The following is a 26717-nucleotide window of genomic DNA, read 5'->3' as shown; positions in this document are numbered from 1 at the left end:
AAAAAGACCTGAGGAACACAATACATTAGTGGAAGACCTAAAGTAAGAAATTGAAATGTTAAAAAGACAGTTGAAAAATAAGGGAGAGACAATAGCCCCTTTGTAGAAATCCACAGATAAATCAGTAACCTGCCTCTTTTGTGAGAAGAAGGGCCACAGAATGATAGAATGTAGAACTTTTCTCAAGATTATCAGAAGGAATATGCAATTTAATAACAACTTTAGAAATAATAACTATAGAAATGATGATAATCATAGAAACCAGAATTTTAGAAATTATGATGATAACTATAATGACTATAGAAATTAGAACTTTAGAAACCAAAATTTTAGAAATAGGAATTGGGAAAATAATGACAATGCTCCAAATAAAGAAAATTATAATAATCAACAACAATATATAAGAAATAGTGCTCATCCAAAAGATACTAGAGGTGCTAATGTCCCTCAGGGAGGTGCCCTTCAGGGGAGTACCAAAGGAACATCCCAAACACAATGAAGGTGTCAGGGGGCTGGGGCACAGGAATCAGAGGATACAACCTTTGATTTTCCAGACCCCAATGTCCTATTACTCTTTGTCCCTATCCACTGCTCTCCCCATACTAATGAACCCCATATTACCCTAAAGGTGGGTAATACCTATTATGATTGTCTCTTAGACACTGGAGCTACCAGGTCTGTGTTAAAGAATGTAATTGATTTGAATTGTTATTCCATTGACTCACACAATGTAGTGGGAGTATCAGGAATACCCTAAAGAGTTAAAAAACTTCCTCCTAGAATGGTGTCTGTAGGACCCCTAGAGGTACAACATTCCTTCCTTTTAAAGCCTGACTCTCCTTTAAATTTTCTGGAGAGGGACCTTCTATGCAAACTCAGAGTCACCATAACTTGCTCCCCAGATGGTTCCTTATCATTAGAAATACCAGAGGAATCTTTAAATTTACTACCTATACTTCTCTCAGAGAGCCAGGAGGCAAAAGATCCTCCCACTTTTGAAATACCTAAAGATATACTGGAGTCTCTTTGGGCCACATCTTCTTCCATTGTAGGCTTACTTAAATCTGCTGTTCCTGTGCAGATAAAAACTAAATCTAGCCCACCTCCTCCCATTCCTCAGTATCCCCTCTCAAAAGAGGCAATTGAGGGTATTACCTTAATTATTAACTCATTAATTAAACAAGGAATAATAATCCCTTATGAATCTGAATATAACATCCTGCCAGTTAAGAAACCAAAAAGAGGACCTGATGGCAAGCACCTCAATAGATTCGTACAGTATCTGAGGGCAGTGAATAACCATGTTATAAAAAGACATTCCATAGTTTCCAACATAAAAACGATTATTTCCACTATTGCTAGCACAGCTATGTACTTTACAGTAGTAGACTTTTGCTCAGCTTTCTTTTCCATACCTATACATGAGAAATCCAGGCATATTTTTGCTTTTATCTGGAGTCATCTGCCCCAGGGTTATGTGGAAAGCCCAAGTTTATTTGCGCAAATTTTGAGCCAAGACACAGATAATATAACATTTAAAAATAGCAAATTAATCAAATATGTAGATGATCTACTCTTGGCTTCAACAAATGTAGAAACATATCAAGAAGATAGTAAACACATCCTTTTGGAATTACACAAAAAAGGACATAAAATCTCAAAGGATAAAGTTCAGTGGTGTCTCCCTAAAGTAGAATATTTGGGATTCATCCTGACTGCTGGTGCTCTCTATATTTCTCCAAAAGGAATTGAGAATATTCAAAATTTAAGCACTCCTACCACTAAAAAACAGTTGAGACTTCCGGTCAAGAAAACCATTCTTTACCAATCACAAACTTAATGCTCCTACGGGATTGAAATTCAAACTTAACAACAGGACAGAGCCGGGGAACTCTCGTTCTGGACTCAAATCAAAAGGTATGCCCCCCCCCAAAAAAGCCAGAATCCTAGATCACTTGGGTCTAAGGGGAAGGCAGAAGGAAGGTCCCAGGATCCCATCCCCAACCCAGAGTGCTGATCCCACAGCAACAACGGGAACGTCAGGTCCTGCATAGGTGCTGATTTGAAAGGAATACCTTGAAAGCAACCTGGGCCAGGCTTGGGGCTTCCAATACAGATGGAAGGGAAACAGACTGAGAGAGATGGAAGCAGCCTGTAGCCCCCTGACTGGGTCCTTCCATCAGAGTCTTACTGGAGGTTATTGCTTTGGGACACATTCAGAACAACCCAGCTGAACATAATCGCATCAGGAGTCCTCAGAGCTCAGGGAGGCCAAGACCCCTCCCCACTTAGAATGCAGGACATTCTGAAAGGACAAGAACCTCAGGGCCTGCAAAGGTGTTGCTTTGAAGGGTGTACCTTGAAATCAACCTGAGCCAGTCTTGGGGCATCCAATACAGATAGCAGGGAAGCAGACTGAGAGAGATGGTGGAGCCTGTAGCTCCCTGGATGGGTCCTTCCATCAGTCTCACCAGAGGTTTTTCCCATGGGGCACATCCAGACTAACCCAGCTGAACATAATCCCATCAGGAGTCCTCAGAACCTCAGGGCTGGCAAAGGCACTGAGGTACCTTGTGGACAGTGCTGTGCCAGGCTCAGAGCATGGAAGTAAGGCAGCCAAGAAGCAACTGGAGGGAACTGAGAGCAGTAAGATGCAAAATGCCGGCAGGGAGGCAAGAGCAGACCCTGCACTTCCCTGGGAAGACAGCGTAGCTGAGGAGAATGGAAAATATGCCTGAGGATAAAGCCTCAGACCATCAGACAGATACACAAAGAGCCAGATCTCTTCACTCAGATTTCTAACTGGAAAGGGGAAGAAAAACCATAGAGATGGCAAACAGTACAGAAGTGCAAAAGCATCCAAAAACCAAGAAAAGAAAAAAGAAGGGGGTGACTTTGGACACATTTTATGGAGCAAAAATACAAAATACAGAGGAGATAGAAGAGGAAACACAAACAAATGCTCCAAAACCTTCCAAAGGAAATGGAAATTCTCTACACAAACTCTTGAAGAATTCAAATCGGAAATTATCAAAAATATGGAAGCCTTCTGGGAGGAAAAATGGGAAACAATGCAAAAGGAACTCAGCAATCTGAGAGAACAAAATATGCAAATGCAGAAACAGCTCGAAGCCTCAAAAAACAGGTCAGACCAAACTGAAAAGGAAAACCATTCTTTAAAGGTCAGAATCAGGCAACTGGAAGACAATGATCTTCCAAAATAGCAAGAATTAATAAAGCAAAGTCCAAAGACTAGAGAATTAGGAAATAACACAAAATATCTCACTGACAAAGTGACCTGGAAATCAGAGGAAGGAGAGACAACTTGAGAATCATTGATCTACCTGAAAAGCCAGAAATAAACAGTAATCTTGATATTATAATACATGATATCATCAAAGAAAACTGCCCAGAGATTCTAGAACAAGGGGACAAAATATGCATTGAAAGAGTCCACAGAACACCCTCTACACTACATCCCCAAAAGACAACACCCAGGAATGTAATTGCCAAATTCCAAAGCTTCCAAGCAAAAGAAAAAATCTTACAAGAAGCCAGAAAAAGACAATTTAAATAAAAAGAAATACCAATCACTGGCTTAAAAGGTTGTAGCTAAAGAAGAAAGGTAAGAATTAGGGGAGGATATCAAAATGCCAGGGAGTCCACAAGTGACAATCATAACTTTGAATGTGAATGGGACAAACTCACCCATAAAACATAGACAAATATCAGAATGGATTAGAATTCAAAACCCTACCATATGTTGTCTCCAAGAAACACACATGAGGCAGGTAGACACTCACAAGGTCAGAATTAAAGGATAGAGGAAGACCTTCTGGGCCTCAACTGATAGAAAGAAGGCAGGAGTTACAATCATGATATCTCACAACACCAAAGCAAAAATAGACATGATTAAAAGGGATAGGGAAGGTAACTATATTTTGTTAAAAGGGACTTTAGATAATGAGGAAATATCACTAATCAACATGTATGCACCAAATAGTAGAGCACCCAAATTTCTAATGGAGAAACTAGAATTGAAGGAAGAAATAGACAGTAAAACCATATTAGTGGGAGATTTGAACCAACCACTATCAATTTTAGATAAATCAAATAAAAAAATAAATAAGAAAGAGGTAAAAGAAGTGAATGAAATCGTAGAAAAATTAGTTAATAGACAAATGGAGAAAATAAATAGGGACAAAAAGGAATACACCTTCTTCTCAGCACCACATGGCTCATTCACAAAGATTGACCATACACTAGGTCACAGAAACATGGCATACAAATGCAAAATAGCAGAAATAATAAATGCAGCATTTTCAGATCATAAGGCAATAAAAATAATGATCAGTAAAGGTACATGGAGAACCAAATCAAAAATTAATTGGAAATTAAATAATATGATACTCGAAAATCAGTTAGAGAACAAATCATAGAAACAATTAATAATTTCTTTGAGGAAAATGACAATGGTGAGACATCCTTTCAAACCTTATGGGATGCAGCCAAAGCAGTAATCAGAGGAAAATTCATATCCCTGAGTGCATATGTGAACAAACTAGGGAGGGCAGAGATCAATGAATTGGAAATGCAAATAAAAAAACTTGAAAGAGAACAAATTAAAACCCCCCAGAAAAAAACCAAACTAGAGATCCTAAAAATTAAGGGAGAAATTAATAAAATCAAAAGTGATAGGACTATTAAACTAATAAATAAGATTAGAAAATGGTACCTTGAAAAAACAAACAAAATAGACTAAGTGCTGGTCAATCTAATTAAAAAAAGGAAAGAAGAAAAGCAAATTAACAGCATCAAAGATGAAAAGGGGGACATCACCTCCAATGAAGAGGAAATTAAGGCAATCATTAAAATTACTTTGCCCAATTATATGGCAATAAATATACAAATCTATGCAATATGGATGAATTTTTACAAAAATATAAACTGCCTAGACTAACAGAAGAAGAAATAGAATTCTTAAATTATCCCATATCAGAAAATGAAATCCAACAGGCCATCAAAGAACTCCCTAAGAAAAAATCCCCAGGGCCAGATGGATTCACAAATGAATTCTATCAAACATTCAAAGAACAGTTAATCCCAATACTATACAAACTATTTGACATAATAAGCAAAGAGGGAGTTCTACCAAACTCCTTTTATGACACAAACATGGTACTGATTCCAAAGCCAGGCAGGTCAAAAACAGAGAAAGAAAATTATAGACCAATCTCCCTAATGAACGTAGATGCAAAAATCTTAAACAAGATATTAGGAAAAAGACTAAAGTAAATGATCAGAAGGGTCATTCACGATGATCAAGTAGGATTTATACCAGGGATGCAGGGCTGGTTCAAAATATTAGGAAAACCATCCACCTAATTAACCATATCAACAAGCAAATCAACAAAAATCACATGATTAGTTCAATAGACGCAGAAAAAGCCTTTGATAAAATACAACACCCATTCCTATTAAAAATCCTAGAAAGCATAGGAATAAAAGGGTCGTTCCTAATAATAATAAACAGTATATATCTAAAACCATCAGCTAATATCATCTGCAATTGAGATAAACTAGATGCATTCCCAATAAGATCAGGAGTGAAACAAAGATGCCCATTACCACCTCTATTATTTGACATTGTACTAGAAAAACTAGCAGTAGCAATTAGAGAAGAAAAAGAAATTGAAAGCATTAAAATAGGCAAGGAGGAGACCAAGTTATCGCTCTTTGAAGATGACATGATGGTCTACTTCAAGAATCCTAGAGATTCAACCAAAAAGCTAATCGAAATAATCAACAACTTTAGCAAAGTTGCATGATACAAAATAAACCCACTTAACTCATCAACATTTCTATTTATTTCCAACACAGCTCAGCAGCAAGAACTAGAAAGAGAAATCCCATTCAAAATCACCTTAGACAAAATAAAATATTTAGGAATCTATCTCCCGAGACAAACACAGGAACTATATGAACACAACTACAAAACACTCCACACAACTAAAATTAGACTTGAGCAATTGGAAAAACATTAACTGCTCATGGGTAGGATGAGCCAATATAATAAAAATGAACATCCTAACCAAACTTATTATTCTATTTAGTGCCATACCCATTGAACTTCCAAAAAAAATTTTACTGAATTAGAAAAAAAATAACAAAGTTCATTTTGAAGAACAAAGGATCAAGAATATCCAGGGAAATAATGAAAAAAAAAATACAAAGTAAGGGGGCCTTGCAGTCACAGATCTCAAACTATATTATAAAGTAACAGTCATCAAAACAATTTGGTACTGGCTAAGAGACAGAAAGGAGGATCAGTGGAATAGACTCGGGGTAAGTGACCTCAGTAAGACAGTATATAATAAACCCAAAATCCCAGGTTTTGGGACCAAAAGCCACTATTTGATAAAAACTGCTGGGAAAATTGGAAGACAGTGTGGGAAAGATTAGGTTTAGATCAACACCTTACACTCTACTCCAAGATGTCAGAGTTGCTTTTGTTGCTAAGGTACTTTTAAAAGAAATTTTCCTCGCTTTGGCTTGCCGGCATGTATTTATTCAGATAGAGGAAGTAATTTTAATGATTTTGTCCTAAATCAGATATATTCTTGCCTAGGGATAACTTCGAAATTCCATGTTTCATATCATCCCCAGTGCTCAGGCCAAGTTGAGAGGATGAATAAAGAACTTAAAACTATTATTGGAAAATTATACACTGAGACACAATTAAAATGGCTTGATATTCTCCCTCTGGCCCTATTTTATCTTAGAAGCAGGCCTAGAGGAGACCTACACATCTCACCATTTGAGATGCTTTTTGGACATCTGCCTATAGTCTAAACCTTTCTCCCCTGCATATACATCACTATTAGGGGGGAAATACTACTATTGCTTCCTATATACAGGAATTATAGCGCAAACTATGTGAACTTCATGAATCCGGAGCTGCAGTACAAGCCGGACCACTAGACTTTTCTCTTCATGACCTGAACCCAGGAGACAAAGTGTATATTAAGAATTTCAAGCATACTGGAGCAACTCAGCCTTCCTGGGAAGGACCATTCCAAATATTGTTAACAACTCCAACATCTATAAAGGTTGGAGAGCAGGACTGTTGAATTCATTGCTCACATGTGAAGAAATCATCTTCTGTTGAGACTGATTAACTGTATCCTATCAAATGAATTGGAGATAATAATCCATAGACAAATGGATGCTGTTTTTCGAGAACACATTGAATTACTGATTTTTCCCTTATTTTTCCTTATTTCTTTTCTTTTCTTTTGATTAGAATATTTGACTTTTTGCTTATTTCTTCTACTAAAAGTACATACAATTAATATTTTTTCTGCAATAATATTAGTTTAACATATATATTCTTGCTATAATATCAATGCATACCCCAAAGCTTTAAACTATGGGAACCTACCATTTATTGATAAAATATTATGAGACTGTGATTAATGTTTGTGTCTAATACTAGAAAAAAAAAGGATAAAAAGCAAGGAGCACAGACTTAACCTGAATAGTGCCCAAAAGAGCACACATGAAATACTAATGTGAACTCGAGGTTGAGACGCTTGTCATATGTTAAATCGTAAGACTTCCTTGTATCTACACTTTTTGTGAAGTACTCATACAAGTACAAAGTTTGACTATCACACTGGCTCCCTATATCCCTGAGAATGAAAAAATCAGACCAGGGAATGACACTTCCCTATCAAAATAGAAGGGGGGGGGGGGCGGCAGAGTCAAGATTGCAGCTTAGCAAGCAGCAAAAGTTCAGACCTCAGAAAACCCTTCCTTACCAATCACAAACTGAATGCTCCTAGGGCACCAAAATTCAAACTGAACAACAGGACAGAGGCGGGGAACCCTCCTTCTGGACTCAAATTAAAAGGTACACCCCCCCCCAAAGCCTGAATCCGAGAATACTTGGGTCTAAGGGGAAGGGGGAGGGAAGGTCCCAGGACCCCTCCCCCCCAACCCAGAGGGCTGAGCCCCCAAAGGTAGCAGGAACCTTTGAGTGGGCAAAGGTACTGGTTTGGAGGGTCTACCTTGTGAGCAGTGGGGAGCCGGGCTCTGAGCGTCCAGTGTGGACAGTGGGGAGGAAGCCAGGGAGAGACCAGAGCCTCCATCTGGCTCCAGTCTCACTGTTGCCTCGGGGCACATCCAGACCAATCCAGTTGAACCTAACCCCATCAGGACTTCTCAGAGCTCAGGGAGATGGGCAAAGGCACTGGGGAACCTTGCGGACAGTGGAGAAGCAGCTGGAGAGAACTGGAGAGAGCCTGGGTGGCCCAGCCTTCCAGGAGTCTTCGGCCTCAGAGCACATACAGCCCAACCCAGTTGAACTTAATATGATCAAAAACCTATCAAAATAGAATTCTAGTTCCTTTCTTTCTTATATTATGGCAACTTCCTGTAGTCTTGGCTGCAAATGGATAAGTGAAATATTAGTGCATTCTGTCCTACAGACTTGTGGGATAGAAATTACTTCAAATTGGACCTATACAAGGGCCTATTTTGAATTTTTTTCCTTATGTTTTTGGTTTTGTTTTTCTCTTCTTTTGATAATTGACTCATACACCCCCATAACTCAACATTGCATCCTGAGCTGAACTTGATGTTTTTTAACATCCACTTTGGAGCGGCGATTGTATTTTAATATAAAAATCCAAGATTTTGATTTTGTTCAAGAAGGATCTTCAAGGTAGAAGCTTGTTAACTCCTAAATCCAGAGAATGAACTGTTGCAGAAAGATGCCAGAAAACCCACACTACATCAAGAAGATCAAGAATGAACTTTGGGTGTGGTTGATTGAACTCAAGTTTGATTGAACATTTATTTGTAAATGTACACTTTTATGCCAAGGGGACTGCCCCTAATTTGGCTTTTTGTCAATGCGTATAATCTCCATAAAATCCAGCTGACTTGGGTATTTTTCATATTTGGGAATTTTTCCCATGGTGACCACTTATTTTTTATTTAAATCAAGACACTAAAAATTATCTTCACCAGTGTGGCCAAAACCTTATGGTCTGGCCATTTACACATTTTCACGGTCACAGCTCCCAAGAGTGTTAAACCCTACATGGCAATAATCAGTTTTCTCAGTTGACTTAATGCTAAGATGTTGCCCTTATTTTATGATTCTACTCCCCTCTGCATCTCTTAAGCAGTGAATAAATCATATCAGCTTTTTTCTTCATATGATGCTATGTTTTTTCATTCTGACCTTTTGTCTTCTCATCTTCCCAACCTCTTCCTTTCTATTATAATTTCTAACACTTCTAAGCAGGACCTCCTCATGAGCAGTGACCCATTTTTCAGATTGGAAAAAAATGCCAAATCCATGTCTTAATTAAAAATAACAATGTTTGGGGACAGCTGGGTAGCTCAGTGGATTGAGATCCAGGGCTAGAGATCCTAGGTCCTAGGTTCAAATCTGGCCTCAGACACTTCCCAGCTGTGTGGCCCTGGGCAAGTCACTTAACCCCGCATTGCCTAGCCCTTACCACTCTCCTGTTGTGGAACCAATACACAATAATGATTCCAAGATGGAAGGTAAGGGTTTAAAAAAAAAGAACGAAACAACAATGCTCAATCCTTTTCCCCACCCCGCAATAGTCTCTTAGCAATTCTGTGATTTACATTTTCTCCACCATATCCTTCAAAACCTTGAAAACAATTGTATACAAATGAGCTGAAGGAAAATATTGTATGCAGCCATTCCCACCTCCATTTAGTATTTGTGCCTGTGAACTGCTTTGAAACAGGTTCTGTGAATGCATTCATTTGAGAAGCAGTTTTTTCTTGAGTCATCAGAACTGTCTCAAGCTGTTATTCTCACACCAATGTCTTTTTCCTCATCTTTTCAGCAAGTAAAATGTCTATATATGATAGTGACAGCATCTTCTATTATCTCATTAAAGCCTTTCAACAACATTGCCAAGTATTATCTCTATTTTGCAAGTGTGGAAATTGAGGATACCACAAGTTAAGTGACTTGTCTAAGGTGTTACACATAATAGGAGATAAAACCGAGGTCTGACTCTATACCTTCTAAGCCTAGATGTATTTGACACATTGACATCTTGTACACCTTTGGCTTGCTAGCACAACTGTTCCATTCAATCCAATCAATATGCCAACAATATGTCCTATCTTGTTCTCAGAACTGCTTGAGGCAAAGAATGTAAAGATGAAAAATAGCAGAATCTCTGCCCTCAAAGAGCTAACAATATACTGTGGAGATACATACACACATATATAATTATATACAAGGTAAATTGCATAACATTAAAGGAGAGGTCCATATATAGTGCTCTGAAATATTTGAAATCAGTTTCTAGATTGGTGGCAAGAGGTGGGCATGGAATGGTACAGAAGGCAAGGTTTCATGAAGGATATTCTGCCAAAATTTGACCTGGAAAAAATAAAAGAATCTCAACAATTAGGGACATGGACAGAGCACTCAAGACACTGTTTATAGTCTGCATGAGCACTCATAGGCAGGAGGGGAAAGTAAAGGAAAAGAAAATTGATTGACTGGAACTTAAAATGAAGGAAGTTGTGGGGGAGGCATAGAAAGTCTTAAGAGCCAGTTGGAGGAGTTTGCATTTATTCATCTATTGACCTGGAATCTAAGAAAACCCCAAGTTTAGTCAGCTAGAAAGATGAAGACCCCAAAAACTCACCCTAGATCCCATGAGAATCAGACTAGCAGTTTCAGACTGAATAATAGACCCTAAAGTAAACGATAATCCCATTTAGGTGGGGCTAAGCAAATGCTAAATACTCTTTGACTTAAGTAGTCTCCCCCACAGTATTAGAGACCTTTCACCAAGAAGACCAACCCCTGGGCAGGGACTATCCTTTTAATGTCTACTGTAATTAGGTAAGTTCCCTGATACCCTAGCCTCTGGCTATGATCACTTTCCCAAGCTCCCTTGTAGTCAGTCAGCTAGTTTGAACACTCCCATTTCCTTGTAGTCATGATAATGTCAGTCATTCATATTTCCCTGTCCCTTGGTTCCTCAAAAGGTATATAAGTTCCCCAAATTCTTTTGTCTTTTGGAATTGTCATCTGGTGGGGTGATTTCTACCCCCGGGTCAGTGGTCAGAGCAACCAGAATGTCTGGGATCTCCAAGGGTGTGTGGCACTGAGCTCTGGGTGAAGACCTGAGAGGAAAGCACTGAACTCCTTTCCTTAATTAAAGGGTGATTTTTCTGACTATTTTATAGTTTCTGCCTTTTCCCCCAGTTTAATACATCTGAGACAGTACAGAATCAATGTCCCCCCTGAGCAAGGATGGTCATTTGCACAAAGGAAATAGTGGTTAGGAGTATGGGTTTAGAGAGAAAGATAATGAGTTCAATGTTGGACATGTGAAGGTTGAGATGCCAATGGGACATCAGAGCAGAAATGTCCAGAACACAACTGGAATTTAATACTAAAGCTCAGATGAAATATAGGTGAGTTCAGATATCTTCTTCAACTCAGGGCATTAGTGATTAGTCTGAACCCTTCAATTGCAAAATAGGTACCATGACTATTATTCTAATCCTCATTTTGTCTATTAAATGTATCCAGGAAAAAGTTTATACTCTTCCACTGGGACTTGGCAGAGTGATTCCCTCTTCCCATAGGAATAAATCCACTTACATGAAATTAAAAGGCTTTTGGATAGAAAAAAATTAATGCAACTAGAATAAGATGGGAAATAGATGGAAAAGGGCCATTTAATTGAATATCTCTTATAAGTGTCAGATATTCAAGCTAGAAAGATAACTAATGAATATATAAAACCCAAAGCCTTTCCTCAATAGATAAGGGATCTGAAGATAGGAGGGAGGGGAGATAATTCTCCAAAATAGAACTGCAAATTGTTAATGAAAGAAAAACCCATTACTGATAAAAAAGTGCAAATCAAAGCATGGGCTGTGGGGGGAAGGGCACTGAGTAGCTAGGTGACACTGAGTAGTTAGGAAATGGGAGGTCCTAGGTTCAAATCTTCCTAGCTGTGTAACCCTGGGCAAATCACTTAACCCCAATTGCCTAGCACTTACCACACCTCTGCCCTTCTGCTTTGGAATCAATACTTAAAATATATTTTTTTTTACTTTAAGCATCCCTGAGATGCTGTCACACACAATAAATTGAAAAACAATAAAAGAATGGAATAGCTAATGTTGGAATGCTTGTGGAAAGACATACATTAAAGAATTATTAGTGGAGCTATGAATTAGTCTGGCCATTCTGGTATCAAGAAAAGAAATGCCCAAAGTCTTTGACCCCAAATACTCCACTTGTAGGCATATACCACAAGGAGGTCAAGATGAAGAAAAACACTATCTACACCAAAATGTTTACATAAGCATTTTTGTAGCAGTAAAGAAATGGTAATATTATGGTTATATAAATGTAATCCTTCTACTCCTCATCTCCCCCTTCTAATCTGGGGGCTTTGTCTCTTCATTTACTGAGAAAATCCAAGGCCATTTATCCAATCAGTCAAAAATGAGCTTCCAGTCTCATGAGGAATACATATATAGAATAAAAATAAGATGAATAAATGTAAATGTAGACAAAATAGTGAAATATGAGGTCATTTGAGAGGATGGTTGCTAAAGGTTGGAGGGCTCAGAAAAAACTTTATGGATAAGATGGTGCTTGTACTGCATCTTAAAAAAAGGAATCCCTTAGGATGCAATGATAAGATGTGTTGTCTTCCAGGCATGTCAGATAGCCAGACTATGAAGGCATAGATATACAAGATGGAGTATCATATATCAGGAACAGAAAAACAATGATTTAAATAGGTCAAAGATTATGTGAGACAAAGTAATGTTGAATGAGACTGAAAAGATAGGATGGAGCAAGTTTGTGTAGGATTTTAAAAGCTGATGAGAAGAATTTATATTTTATTCTGGAAGAAATAGAAAGTCACTGCAGTCAATTGAGTAGGGGAGTCAAAGGGTCAGAATTGTGCATAAAGAAAATTGCTTTAGCTACATTGGATGTGATGAATTAGAATAGTGAGAGACTCGAGGGAGTTTAGACCAATTAAAAAGCTGCTTCAATAACCGAAGCAAGAGGCAATAAAGATGAACTATTGTGAATGTAGAAAAAGAATCACATGTGAGAGATGATGGCATGTTAGAAATGGTGAGATTTGGCAACCAAATGGAAACATAAAGGGGTAAAGGAGGTTGAAGAGTTCAGGATGATACCAAGATTAAAATCTAGTTGGAAAGGATGACAAAAATATGGGAAAGGGAAAGTTCTGGAGGAAAGATGGGTTTTAGACAATGTTATGTTTGAGACATGTCAAGGAAATCTAGTTTGGAATCATGATATAAGACTAAAGCTTGAAAGATTTGGGCTAGATTTAAATATATTTTCTATGAAGATTCACAGATATAGAAACTCGTGAAAGCTAATAAGATTACTAAGAGAAGGTATGTAAAGGGAGAAGAGATGAAGATCTATGATGGAATTTTGGGAGAAACCACCAGAAAGGGAACATGATGAGTATCATGAACATAGACTAAGGAGTGTTCATTAGATAGTAGAACAGTAGAGAATAGTCCCAGTAAAACACAAACAGGTGAGAATATCCAGGGCAAGAGAATAAACTAGATCAAGATGTGAAAAATGTAGCAGATAGAATGAAAAAGATGGGGATTGAGAAAGGGCCATCAGACTTGGCAATTTAAAGATATCTATCACTTTGAAGAGAGCAGTTTGGTTGAGTTTTGAGATAAGAGGCCAGGCTCCAAAGAGAAATCTTCATTTCCCACCAGGCTGCACTTTTTAGATTTCTCCATCAGGTTTTCTTTCATGCTCCAAGAAACTCATTATTGAAAAGCCTCATTATCCTACAAGACTGAATCAACTTTGGTATTCCCATATCACTAGAATCTTCTATTTCTCTGATTGAACCCTTCAACTAGAGGGCAGGGCCATGAGCTGCAGAACTTCCATTTAAGGAGGGAGTCCAGCACAACCTTCTCCCAATTTCCCACCAGCAGTACTGCTTTTAGACTTCTTTGGATTTCTTCATCATGCCCCTTAAAGGGTCATTTCCTTTTGTGTGTTGTCTTTCCCTGCCAAACAGTAAGTTCCATGAAGGCAAGAATTCTTTTTTATTATTTGAATCTTCAGCACTTAGCACTGTGGCTGGCATATAGCAGGCATTAAGTAAATGTTTAGTGACTATTGATTGAAGAGTGAGAGGAAAAGAAGTAGAAGGAATGTAGACAGACTTTTCAATGAGTTTGCCAGAGAAAGAGAGGAAAGATATAAGACAATAGTTGGAGGGGAAAGTTGGGCGTAGTAAAAAGTTTTTGAGGCTGAGATCTGTAGGTGTTTGAAAAGAATAGAGAAGGATCTGGTAAATAGGGAATGATTGAAGAGCTGACAGAGAGATGATTTCTTTCTTCTACCAAATAAAAACCCCTTAACATCATTCCCCCACTCTTTTTCCCTTTCTCAAATTCTCTGACAAGTGGCCATTTTTCTTATTGAAGCTAAGCCTTGCACATTTATTCTTGATATCATCCCCTCTCAACTTCTCCATCAGATTATAACCTCAGTCACACACATCCCAATCTAAATTCAGGAATGGAAGAGGCTTCCAGATCTCAAATTATACCACAACGTTGTTATTAATCATAAAAACTAGCACTGATGAGTATATAAATAGATCAGTAAAATAAACTAAATGTTGAAGAATCAAATCAGACTCCTTAGAACTCAATAATCCAGTTTTCAGTAAACCCAAGAACATGAATTATTTGGAGAGAAATTCCTTATTGAACACAAAGTGCTAAGAAAGCTGGAAAGCATTTTGATCAAAATTAGGGTTATGAGTCCCACAGAATAGACTAATTTCCTCAACTTCCATTCACATTGGCAGGCTGGGTCCCCAGAGAGCAATTAAATCTTTCTCCACTCAGGATCCTAAGGCAACACTGAGGAGTTGTGGTTTCTATTGCTTTTAATCTCCCACGTGTAGAGCTAATTGCTCATGGGCTAACTAAGTCAATGATAAAAATGACATTTTCACCTAAGTTAATTTGTTTCTTCAGTGCCATACCAATCAAACTACCAAAGAATTATTTTATAGAGCAAGACAACATGGTAGCAAAATTCATCTGGAAAAACAAATGTCAAGGTTATCAAGGAAATCAATGAAGTAATGTGAAGGAAAGTGGCTTAGCAGTATCAGATTTCAAATTATATTGCAAAGTGGTGTGAAGATGGGATTAACTTTCCTCTGTCCATTTTCAGATTTAATCATCAGAAGCATATACACCCCACTTACACTTAAGAGGGGAAGGTCTGTGACCTACATGTGCAAAAGTGGGTGACAAATCAGAAACCATTGACTGCCTCCTAAGCAGTCCTAAGCAAAACTGTAGACAATAATTTGTCCATGTAAAAGTAGAGGAAGGCACAGGAAGTGATGCAAAGAAGCATCTTTAAAAAGGAGTTACAACTTCCTGAGAGGGAGTTCTTTGTTCTTTGGAGTTTTGAGTTGGAGTTGGAGTCTGGTGAAGAATCTGAATACTGGACCTGAGACTTTGAACTTGATAAGACTGTTCTTAAATTTCTCCCTTTGAACTACCTACCACATGGGTAAGTAAAAAAGGCTAACTCCTTTCCTGGACTTTCTGAAGGGACTAGCCTCAGGAGAGACTTCCCCTCTTGAGAGAGGCTTATTGACTGACTTTATTCATTCTAGGGCCCTCAGCTCAAGGCTGAGGCCCCTCCGCCTGAGGACTAATTATCCCTGTGAAGGTTGAGCCAGGGGCCAGAGCAAAATACTTAGTGTATTAAGTTAGATATCTTATCCTATCTTCTCTCTGATTTTTTCACTTTCACTCTTTCTCCTTTTGTAAATAAATTGCCATAAAAATCATATGGAATTAAGTAATAATTCTCACCATACTCTGATAAATTTAGTCCAACCCTTTAATTTTAACCCCTTACAGTGGTAAGTATCAAAACAATCTGGTACTAGTTAAGAAAAATAGTAGTAGATCAGTGGAATGAATTATGTGTACAATGCATAGTAGTAAAGGACCAGAATAATCTACTATTTGATAAGTGACAAGATCCAACCTTTGGGGGTAAAAACTAAATGTCTGACAAAAATTACTGGAAAAACTAGAAAGCAGTGTGGCAGAAACTAAGCATAGACCTATATTCCACATCATATACTAGGTTAAGGTCAAAATTGATGAATGATTTAGCCATAAAAGTTAATAAGTAAATTGGGGGAACATGAGAAAATGTTCCTGTTAGACATATGGACAAGTGAAGAGTTCATGACCAAATAAGAGACAGATATGATTACAGGAAGTAAAATAGATAATTTTAATTACTTGAAATGAAAAGGCTTTGGCACAAATGAAACTAATGTAGCCAAATTTAAAGGGAAAATGAGAAACTGGAAAAAATGTTATAGTAAGTTTCTCTGATAAAGGCCTCATGTACAAAATATATAGGAAACTGAGTTACATTTATGAAAATAAGAGTTATTCCCCAGTTGATAAATGGTTAAAGGATATAAACAGGCAGTTTTCAGAAGAAGAAATCAAAGCTGTCAATAGTCACATAAAAATACTTTAATAAATACAAACTAAAATAACTTTGAGGCCTTGAATCATACCTATCAGATTGGTTAATATGACAGAAGAGGAAAATGACAAATTTTGGAGGGTATGTGGAAAAACGGGGACATTAATGTACTGTCAGTGAAGTTGTGAATTGATCCAACAATTCTGGAAAGGAATTTTAAACTACAGCCAAAGGACTATAAAACTCTGCATACTCTTTTTGTTTTGTTTTGTTTTGTTTATAAACTTTAAACTTTTTTTTCAATTATATGTAGAAACATTTTTTACAATTGTTTTCTCACTTTTTGTTAGTTATATTCTCTCCCTCCTTCCCTCCCTCATCTCCTTGAGTTGGTAAATGGCCTGTAATAGGTTATATGAGTGCTTTCATGCAATACATATTTCCATATTCCTTATACTGTGACAAAAGATATCACACACACAATATTCATGAAGGAAATAAGGTAAAAGATAGCATGCTTTGATCTTGTACTTACTCTTTGACTGAAAAAAAAAACACTCCTAGTTTTATACCCCAAAGAGATGAATGGAAATGGAAAGGGGCCTATATATACAAAAATATTTATACCAGCTCTTTTTTGTGGTGGCAAAGAATTGGAAATTTAAGTGATGCCCATAAATAGGGGAGTGGCTAATCAAAGTTGTGGTATGTGATTGTGATGGGATACTATTGTGCTATAAAAAAATGACAATCAGGATGGTTTCAGAAAATCTGGCAATACTTATATGAACTGATGCAAAGTAAAATTGGAAAAATCAGGAGAATATATACAGTAACATGATTCTATGCTCAACTGTAAATGACTTTCTCAAAAATGCTACTATCCCAAACAATTCTGAAGAACTTATGATGAGAATTTCTATCTATCTTCAGAGAAAGAACTGATGGAATCTGAATGTATATTGAAGTATTTTTTTTTAATTTCTTTATCTTTGTGTCTGAATTATCTTTTGCAACACGGCTAATGTGGAAATGTTTTGAATGATTGTACATGTATAATCTATACCAAATTATCTGCCTTCCTAAGGAAAATGGAGGGGAGAGAGGAAATTTCATACTCAAAAATTTAATGATCAAATGCTTAAATTTTGTTTATATGTAATTGAGAAAAATAAAAAAATGTTTTTAAAAAGAAAAAATGCTCTAAATCAGTACTAATTAGAAAAATGCAAATCAAAACAACCCTGAGATACCACCTCACATCTAGCAGATTAACTAAGAAGATAGAAAAGGAAAATGACAAATCCTGGAGATGAAATAGAAAAAAATTGGATACTAATGCACTGCTGGTAGAGTTGTGAACTAGTCCAACAATTCAGGAGAACAATTTGGAACTACGCCCAAAGAGCTATGAAAGTGTGCATATTCTTTGATCTAGTAATATCACTATTAGGTCTGTATCTCAAAGAAATTTTTGAAAAGTGGAAAAGGACCTATTAGTAAAAAAAAGTTTTTATAGCATCCCTTTCTGGTGACAGTAATTTGAGAAGTGTCTGAACAAACTGTGGTAAGAGATTGTGATGGAGAGAACTGATGAAGTCTGAATGAAGATTAAAGCATATTTTTTACATCGATTCTCTTTTTTGTTTGTGTTTTCTTTTTGCAAAATGGTTGCAACAATGGAAAAACATTTTGCATAACAATATCAAATTGCTTGCCTTCTCAAGGAAGGGAAGAGAAGTGGGATTTTTTTAAAGGTTGCTTAAAAATTTACATGTAATTGGAAAATACTAAAATAAAAATAATTTCAAAAAGAATAATTTATAAAAAAGCTATTTATTTTATTAATTTAGAATATTTTTCCATGGTTACATGATTCATTTTCTTTCCCTCCCCTCTTCTGTCCCCCCTCCTAGAGTTTACAAGCAATTCCACTGGGTTTTACATGTATCGTTGTTCAAAACCTATTTCTACATTATTGATATGTGCAGTAGAGTGATCAATTAAAGTCAACATCCCCAATCATATGCTCCTGGATCATTGTGTTGATGCTAGTAGAGAAGTCTATTACATTCAATTGTGCCACAATGTATCAGTCTCTGTATTTGTACATTCTCCTGGTTCTGCTACTTTCACTTTGCATCAATTCCTGAAGGTCCTTTCAGTTCATATGACATTCCTCCAGGTCATTATTCCTTTCAGCACAATAGTATTCCATCACCATCAGATACCACAATTTATTCAGCCATTCCCCAATTGATGGACAGCCCCTTATTTTCCAATTTTTTACCACCTCAAAGAGTGCAGCTATAAATATTTTTGTGCACATATTTTCCCTATTATCTCTTTGGGGTACCAACCCAGCAGTGGTAGGGCAGGATCAAAGGGCAGGCAGTGTTTTAAATAACATAATTTAAAATAAGTTAGAGATATTGGCTATAGGAAGAAAGCAGTCTTGATCTCCTTGAAAGCCATTGTTTATGTGGAGCATCTCCTAGGAATAAGTAATGAGGGCAAGCTCTCCCATACATATATACTTCAGATTAGGCATACTACGTTCTCACAGCTTTCTATGAGCTATAAAGACATTTTAAGTAGACTATCTGAGCAGGAATCCCATAGGTATGCTAAAGTGACGATCTCTACCCCTCTACTCCTCTGGACTCTGTGAATTTTAAAACTATTCTCAAAAAATATTCTCATTTGATCCTCACAATTTTGGGAGGTAGCTGCTCTTTACAGATGAAGAAATTTTGCTAAATTTATACATTTATACATTTTGTTATACATTCCTGAGGGTTATATAGCTATTTTGTGTCTGAGGTAAGATTTGAACTTAGGTCTTACTGAGTTCCAGGCTTGGCACTCTAGTCACTGAGGTGAAGGTGAAATTGGTGTACTGTGAAGCATAATTCTACTATGGAGGAAACAAGGAATCCAGGGCAAACCACAAGGGCAGGGAAAGGACAGTGACTAGTGAATGTCTTTTCCCTCAGTGTATTAATTGCTCTTGCTGGTTTCTCTGGTTGAAGTGAACCACTGGCATTATCATCAAGGGTAATTTTCACATTTGCCTAACCCTAAATAACATATAACTTGAAGTCCATGAGGACCATGTGACTATCATGGCAGATTTTATCATCATTATGCCCATTTTATAGATAAAGACTCTGATTCTCAGAGAAGTGACAAGATTTGCTCATAGTCCCATAGCTAGTAAGTAAGAGGGGGTTAAGAGAATAGTGATGGGATTTTCTAAGAGCTCTAAAAGTAAATGCCAAAGCCAAGGGTCACTTCTTTTCCATAAATATCAGCAACTGAATAATCATCACAAAGGAGGTCTAGTGTTGCCCTCTAGCCTGTCCCTTTAAAGGAAATATTCCAAATCAAACATTAAATGCTATTAAAATCATGCCAAATGGGTCAGAAAAATACAAAATCTCAATCAAGGAGCCATAGGACAGAGGAGGTATGAGGGGAAAAGGGAGCCAAGTTCAAGAAATGCAGAGGAAGAGACTTGAGCTATTCTTAGGCAGAGGGTGAAGAAAACTCAGAAAGGAAGAGACTTATTAATGATGTTTGTTATAAGAAGATCCCCAAGGATTTACATTTAACATTTTTAGTCCAAGGGGATAAAAGAGATTATCAAAGGCATGTATGACAAGGAAAAGGAGATGATTACTGTATTCTAAATTATATATTCTATATATGCATATATATAGAATATATATATTCTATTTATATATTACTATATTCTAAATTATAAATTCTGAATTACTATATACTAAATATACAGTTCAGTGATATTGAACTTACAGAAAATGCATCATAGAATGATAAGGCACTGAGCAAGGAGCTAGTTAGTAAGAATTTGGAAGGATTCCTTGAATATGATGAAAAGGAAAAAGAGCAACATTTTTGTGGGACCCAGATTCACTGTATTAGCTTTCTTCATTGATGGATTTTCACAGTCTTCAGCTTCCATTTCATTTGGCCTGCCAAAATATAATCAGTTTGTTCACTAGAAACATAACCTTGCCCCAGTGAGATGCTGAGATTTTCCTTCTGGTAGTACACTATAGGGTTCATGAGCTTCTAGGACATAACAGTACTCAGGAGCCAAGCCATTAGAGGAAGGGAGAGGGGAAAGAGTTGGATAGGGAAGGAAAAGGAGAAGCAAAAAAGTGAAAAGCATTGGGCATTTGGGTCCTGAATTAGAGACACAAAAATAAATATGAAAATAACCTTCAACTCCAAAATAGGCTAGGTCAGGTGGGATTCTCCACCTGGCAAAAACTAGAGTCTGAAGGAGAGACTAAGAAAGACCCAGAAATGGGCTGTGAAGGGCAATGAAGTCAAGAGATCTTGCAACTTCTGATTCTAAGTAACAAAAGTTGCAGCATTGACTCAGTTCACTAATTTTTATCATTCAGCCTAATTTATATTTAGCTCCAGAGACACCTGTTAGAATTCCTAAGAGGAAACCAACCCTAAAATAGAATGATGAGTGGGAGAAGCTTGAGCTGATCCAGTGAGGGGGCCTTTTCCACAGTGATAGAGCTGAGGATTGAATAATAGACATCTCCTTTCAAAGTAAATGCTTCAAAAGATCACACTGTCTGGATTTCAAAAGTCTCTAATCCAGAAAAATCATAATCTTTTTTACGTGAAACCCATAGTGCCCTCATAATAATCTTTTTTTTAAATGCATAGAATAAAATATAAAGTATTACATAGCATATATATCATACTGGAAAACAGATATCAAAATATATTTTTAAAAACAAACAAATTCACAGACCTAAAGTTAAGAAACCTTGTTCTGGTTTGCTCACCAACTGATGGAACAGGGGTCCATGAAGAAGTAACCTATAGGAAGGGAGAGTCCCCCACTTTAACACATGTGCCAAGTTGCCTGTGTTTGGGAGTTTTACTGGGTCCCCACATCACTTACTTGTGGTGAGTCTTGGAGTCTCTTATACTAAAAAATAGTTAACATTTTTTAAAGTAAAGAACTCCTTAATTGTTTGCTTTATTGTTCCTGCAGAATACAGTATTCATTCAGAAGATATTTGTGAAGGACCTACTATGTACAGCACATGTGCTCAACTCCTTAGAAAATCTATAGATGAGATGTAAGGATATTTACAGTATTGGAGGGAAAGCCATAAATACTCTAAGAGCACAAAATGTATACTTTAGAAAGGCACAAAATACAGCGTTCTGGGAAGCTTGAAGAGGAAGGACATTGCTGACCTGGGACAATCATCAAAGACTTCCGTATGGGATGGGATCAAAATACAAGGCAAAAAAGGGGGTAAGAAACATCCTATCAATAAAGACAGAGTACTGTGGGAATTCAGGGGAGAAATGGTGATCCACGTTGGCTACATTGGGGCAAAATGTGTGAAAATAAGTAGTAAGTGGTAAACATGACCATATTACATGCCAACATCCTTTGATTGGATGATGGATTGGAGAAGGTAGAAAATGTGGAAGCTGTGATGTTTTGTAGGGAGAATAATTTAAAATCCTGCAATTTCTGCTATTTAATTGAACACTTACTATGTATCTACTTTTCACCTACAGTGTAACATGGAAGTACAACCTAAACTGGACATTTTCAAAAAGGGCACAATTTAGTTTGGTCTGCCTTAGTTTCCTACCAAAAATTGTCTGTGCATCATCAAAGATATTTAAAGTGAGTATAAGGTTTAACAAACTTTCTTATTACACAGTCAGATCGGTAATAAACATGGCATCATTAGGTTCCAAGTATGGAGCCAAGTTGTTAGCCAACCTAAAAAGACCTCATGCAAGTCAGCTGCTGAGCTTTGACTGTGTGGAAGATCTCTGAGCTTGTGAGTCACATCATGCCCATTACAAGTGATAGGTTGGCCACCATTCACAATGGGAACTTCAATAAAAGGACAAACTATTTCATTTTTATTGCATTTGCTGATGGGGAAGTGAGATTACAAGGTATTATTGTATTACTAGGTTGAATGGAGCCAAGTATAACAGCTCTGAGCAGGAAATAGCAGGTTTCTTTGACAACACAGAGAAAGAGATGATATAGAGTTGTCTTTTATCAACAAATATTGGCTTTGCTTCCCAGGTTCCAAATTTGGGAAATGGCCCTAAATTTGGGAATTGTGCTTTGTTATTATTTGATATAGGTTCATTTAGGTTGCAACACAATTATATTTCTTTCGCTCGCAAGCTTTGACTAGCTTACCAGTTTTCAGAACTTGGGACCAAGAATCTAGGCCTAGTTACATCTGAAAGCACTGTTATTAAAATCCTCCTGAGGGTGTGGATGGGGGGGGGGGGGGAAAGGAAATAGACTGGATTAGCAAATCCATGGCATGCATAACAGTAATTTGCCATTTCCTTCTTGAGTTCATTTTATAGATGAGGAAACTGAGGCAAACAAGGTTAAGTGAGTTGCCCAGAGTCAGACAACTAATAGATTCCTAATGAAGATATAGGATGTGGAGTCAGGAAAGATTCAGATCTTATTAGCCAGATTACCTTGAGCTGAACATGTAACCTCTCTTGACCTCAGTTTCTATACCTAAAATGGGTTGTTGGAATAACTAATCCCTTCTATATCCAAATCAATGAGGATCCTTCTGGGAGTTACCCCTGCTCTTTGGCACAGTGGCCATGGCCCAGTGATTGTGACCCTGGAAAACTTCAGGACTAGTGTCAAAGGGAAATTTTAATCCTTTTCTCTAACTTAACTAGAAAGGAGCTGGCTGGCTCAGTGGACAGGGAGCCATGGAGATCAGCCTACAGTTAAAGGAAAAAGAAACTGCTCTCAGAGAGGAAGTGAGGTAAGAATGACAGTTGGACAGTGAGATATAAAATCAAGCACAAGGTGTGAGAAGGGCTTTTCTGTTCTAAGGTTTCCTGAGGGCAGGGTGCTGCTGGTAGTTGCTGGTGACAGTTGGCTACTCTAGAATCTGACCAAAGGACAGTGTGTAGGTCAGTAGCTATCCTTTGTTTAGTGAGTCAGTAAGAATATAGTAGGCTTGGCCTGGTTCTCTCAAACAATAGTTTTTAGGTAGTTTATAGGTTTATAGGTTGATATAAGAAGATTTAGGTAGTTTTTAGGTAACCCTAGGGAAGATATTTAAATATCTCTCTCTTTTTTATCTTTCTATCTTTATAATTTTTCCCAATTAAAACAAAAATTTGTTAAACTGCACTCCTATCTTTCTCAAACTCCTAATTTTAACCCCTGCATTTCTTGGCAAGCCATGTAGAAGTTTTATTAATCTTTTAATCTTATGTTCTGATTATTTTCCTCACTTGTTATTAAACTATCCCTACTGGAGTTATTTAGTTAGAATTTTTAAGAATATATAGCTAATTCAGTATGGTGCTGGAGATCATGGCACACATTGTGAAGGAGTCATTTCTGGACTGTCTCAAACAACTTCCACCCCTGGAGAGGTTTACCAAGCTAGCACAGCTCACAATTTTAAATTGTCTCTAGTCATTACCATTTCTGGGATTATTTATTCTGAGAGGATTCTTACAAACTTACCAGATTTACCAAATACTTTACCTATTTAACTCCAACAAGAAAAACAATGGAAAGATACCTTAATGGAGACTCAGATATAATACCTTGAAAATTACAACTCTCAATTAGCCCAAATCATCTCGCAATCTACCAAAATTACCTCTCAGTGTATCCAATCCATCTTTCTGTTCCTATTACTACTACTCCTTTCATCTACTCAGGAAACAAAGAGGAAAAAACAAGAAATAATCCTAACCCAGAATTTCTATTCCCCTTAAGAGAAGTACCCACCTTTAATCATAAAGAAGAGTTAGTTCCTGTAAGACATCAAACACTATTCACCCCTTAAGACATTAAGAAATTTAAGCAGCATACCGATTCCTTTGAAGATTAACCTATAGTGGTTGTCAGAAAGCTAGAGAATATGTGTCAAATATATGATCACACTTGGATTGACTTTGAAAATTTATTACAAGCATTTTTAATGGAAAGGGAGAAAAATAAGGTCATCTCTCTTGCCATTCAGGCTCAGGGAAGGGGAGCAGTTCATTTTCCCTAGCAAGACCCATGAGGGAATGTGAATATTGAAAATGATTACACAAGACTGTTTCAGGCTAGGGAGGAATTACTAAGAGTCCCTTTGTGAAAATATACAAATTAGATACCAATGGGTTATTTATGTGGGAAAGGGGGCCATTTAATGTTAAACTGTAGACTCGGGTGTTCAGAAATAATGGAAACTTTAGGAACAACAACTATTCTAGAAATAAGAACAATTATTCTAGAAATAATAATAATTATAGAAACAACAACAATAATGCATTTAGAAATGCATTTAGAAATAATAATCCAAATGAGAAAAATGAAATGTTGCAATAATATATTCTTAATGAACTTGTCCATGCAGCATTCAGAAAGGAAATCTCCCTCAATGAGAGGAAACTCAGAGAAATGGACAAGGATCTTTATGAAGGTCTAAGAGGGTAGAAAGGATGCTGGAATCAGAGAATGAAACCTTTGATTTCCCAGACAGTGACATTTTAACACTAGTTATCCCAGTCTATTCTTCCCCAAATAGTAATGAACTGCATGTAACGTTGAAAGTTGGAAATACTTATTATGATTGTCTTTTAGATTCTGGCACCTCTAAATCAGTGTTAATGAATGCTGACTCTGATTGTGATTCCATTGTCTCTATAAATGTAGTAAGGGTGTCAGGAGCACCTCTGAAGGTACCAAAGTTTTCACCATCGAAAGGTATCTATGGGACCTCTATCAATGGAACCTTCTTTCCTTCTAATGCCTAACTACGCTATAAATTTGTTAGAGACCTTTTGTGTAAACTAAGAGCCACAATAACCTGCTCTCAAGATGGTGCTATGGTGCTATAATTGCCTGAAGAACTTTTAAATTAGCTCCCTGTACTTCTCTTGGATAGTTAAAAGGTGGATAAACATCCCACCATTGAAACACCAACTAATATATCTCAATCTCTCTGGGCAACACCTTCTGATGTAAAACTACTTAAATCAGCAGTTCCTGTTGAAATTATGACAAAAGGTGGCCAACCTCCTTCCATTACTCAGTATCCCCTATCAAAAAAGTCAATCGAGGGAATTACCCCCAGTGATAAAATTCTTTAACAGAAAATAATAATTACATGCAAATCAGAATACAATACAACTATCTTGCCTATTAAAAAGCCAAAATTAGATAAAAATGGAAAACCTATCAGTTTGTACAAGATTTAGGGGCTGTAAATAATCCTGTCATAAAAAAAAGCATCCTTTGGTTCTAAGTTCATTCACAATTATTTCCTCTATTCCTAGCACCACCAAATATTACAGTAGTAGATTTGTGTTCTGCCTTTTTTTCAAAACCCATTCTTGAAGATTCCAGAAATATATTTGCCTTCACCTGGAAAGGTTCCCAATGCAAATGGTGTCATTTGCTCCAGGGGAAGATGGAAAGTCCCAACTTATTCTCACAGATTTTAACACAAGATTTAGCAATTATGTTTAAGGAGAGCCATTTGATACATTTTGTAGATGATTTGTTCTTGGCCTCACCAAATGTTTCAGCATGCCAAGAAGGTAGCAAACATCTCCTTTTGGAACTATATAAGAGAGGACACAAGATCTCAAAGGAAAAAGTTCAGTTGTGTCTCCCCAAAGTGGAATATTAAGGGTTTATTTTAACACTTTCCCTAAGTGTGTCAAAGATATTCAGAAATTGAGTTCTCTAAGAAACAATTTCCATTAAGAAACAGTTGAGAGCAATTTTAGGAACAATGGGATTTTGTAAGCAGTGGATCCCTTACTATGGGGTAAGCATTAAACCCCTTATAACATTAACAAAAAACGTAGTCAATGAACCATTTAGGTTAGATGCAGAATACCTATCAGCTCTTTCTAAATTAAAAGTGGCTATCTGGTCTACCCCTGCTCTAGGTATCCCAGATTACAAGGCATTCACTTAACATATACACAAATAGAGAAGGGTAGCCTCACATGGGTTAGCTCAAACTTTAGGAACTGTTCAACATACAATTGCTTATTATTTGGCCCAGATTAACCCAAT

General features: G+C 37.0%; 1 protein-coding gene across 2 annotated transcripts in view; it reads right to left on the bottom strand.

The window, feature by feature from the left end:
• The window catches only part of NRG1 (neuregulin 1), a 1154913-nt gene that overhangs the window by 862411 nt on the left and 265785 nt on the right, over positions 1-26717 (bottom strand). The gene's annotated exons all lie outside the window — the stretch shown is intronic.

Source organism: Monodelphis domestica, chromosome 6 (assembly GCF_027887165.1).
Source record: "Monodelphis domestica isolate mMonDom1 chromosome 6, mMonDom1.pri, whole genome shotgun sequence".
In the NCBI taxonomy this organism is placed as follows: Eukaryota; Metazoa; Chordata; class Mammalia; order Didelphimorphia; family Didelphidae; genus Monodelphis; species Monodelphis domestica.
Note: the sequence above shows the minus strand (reverse complement) of the source record. Positions and strands in the feature narration are given on the sequence as shown.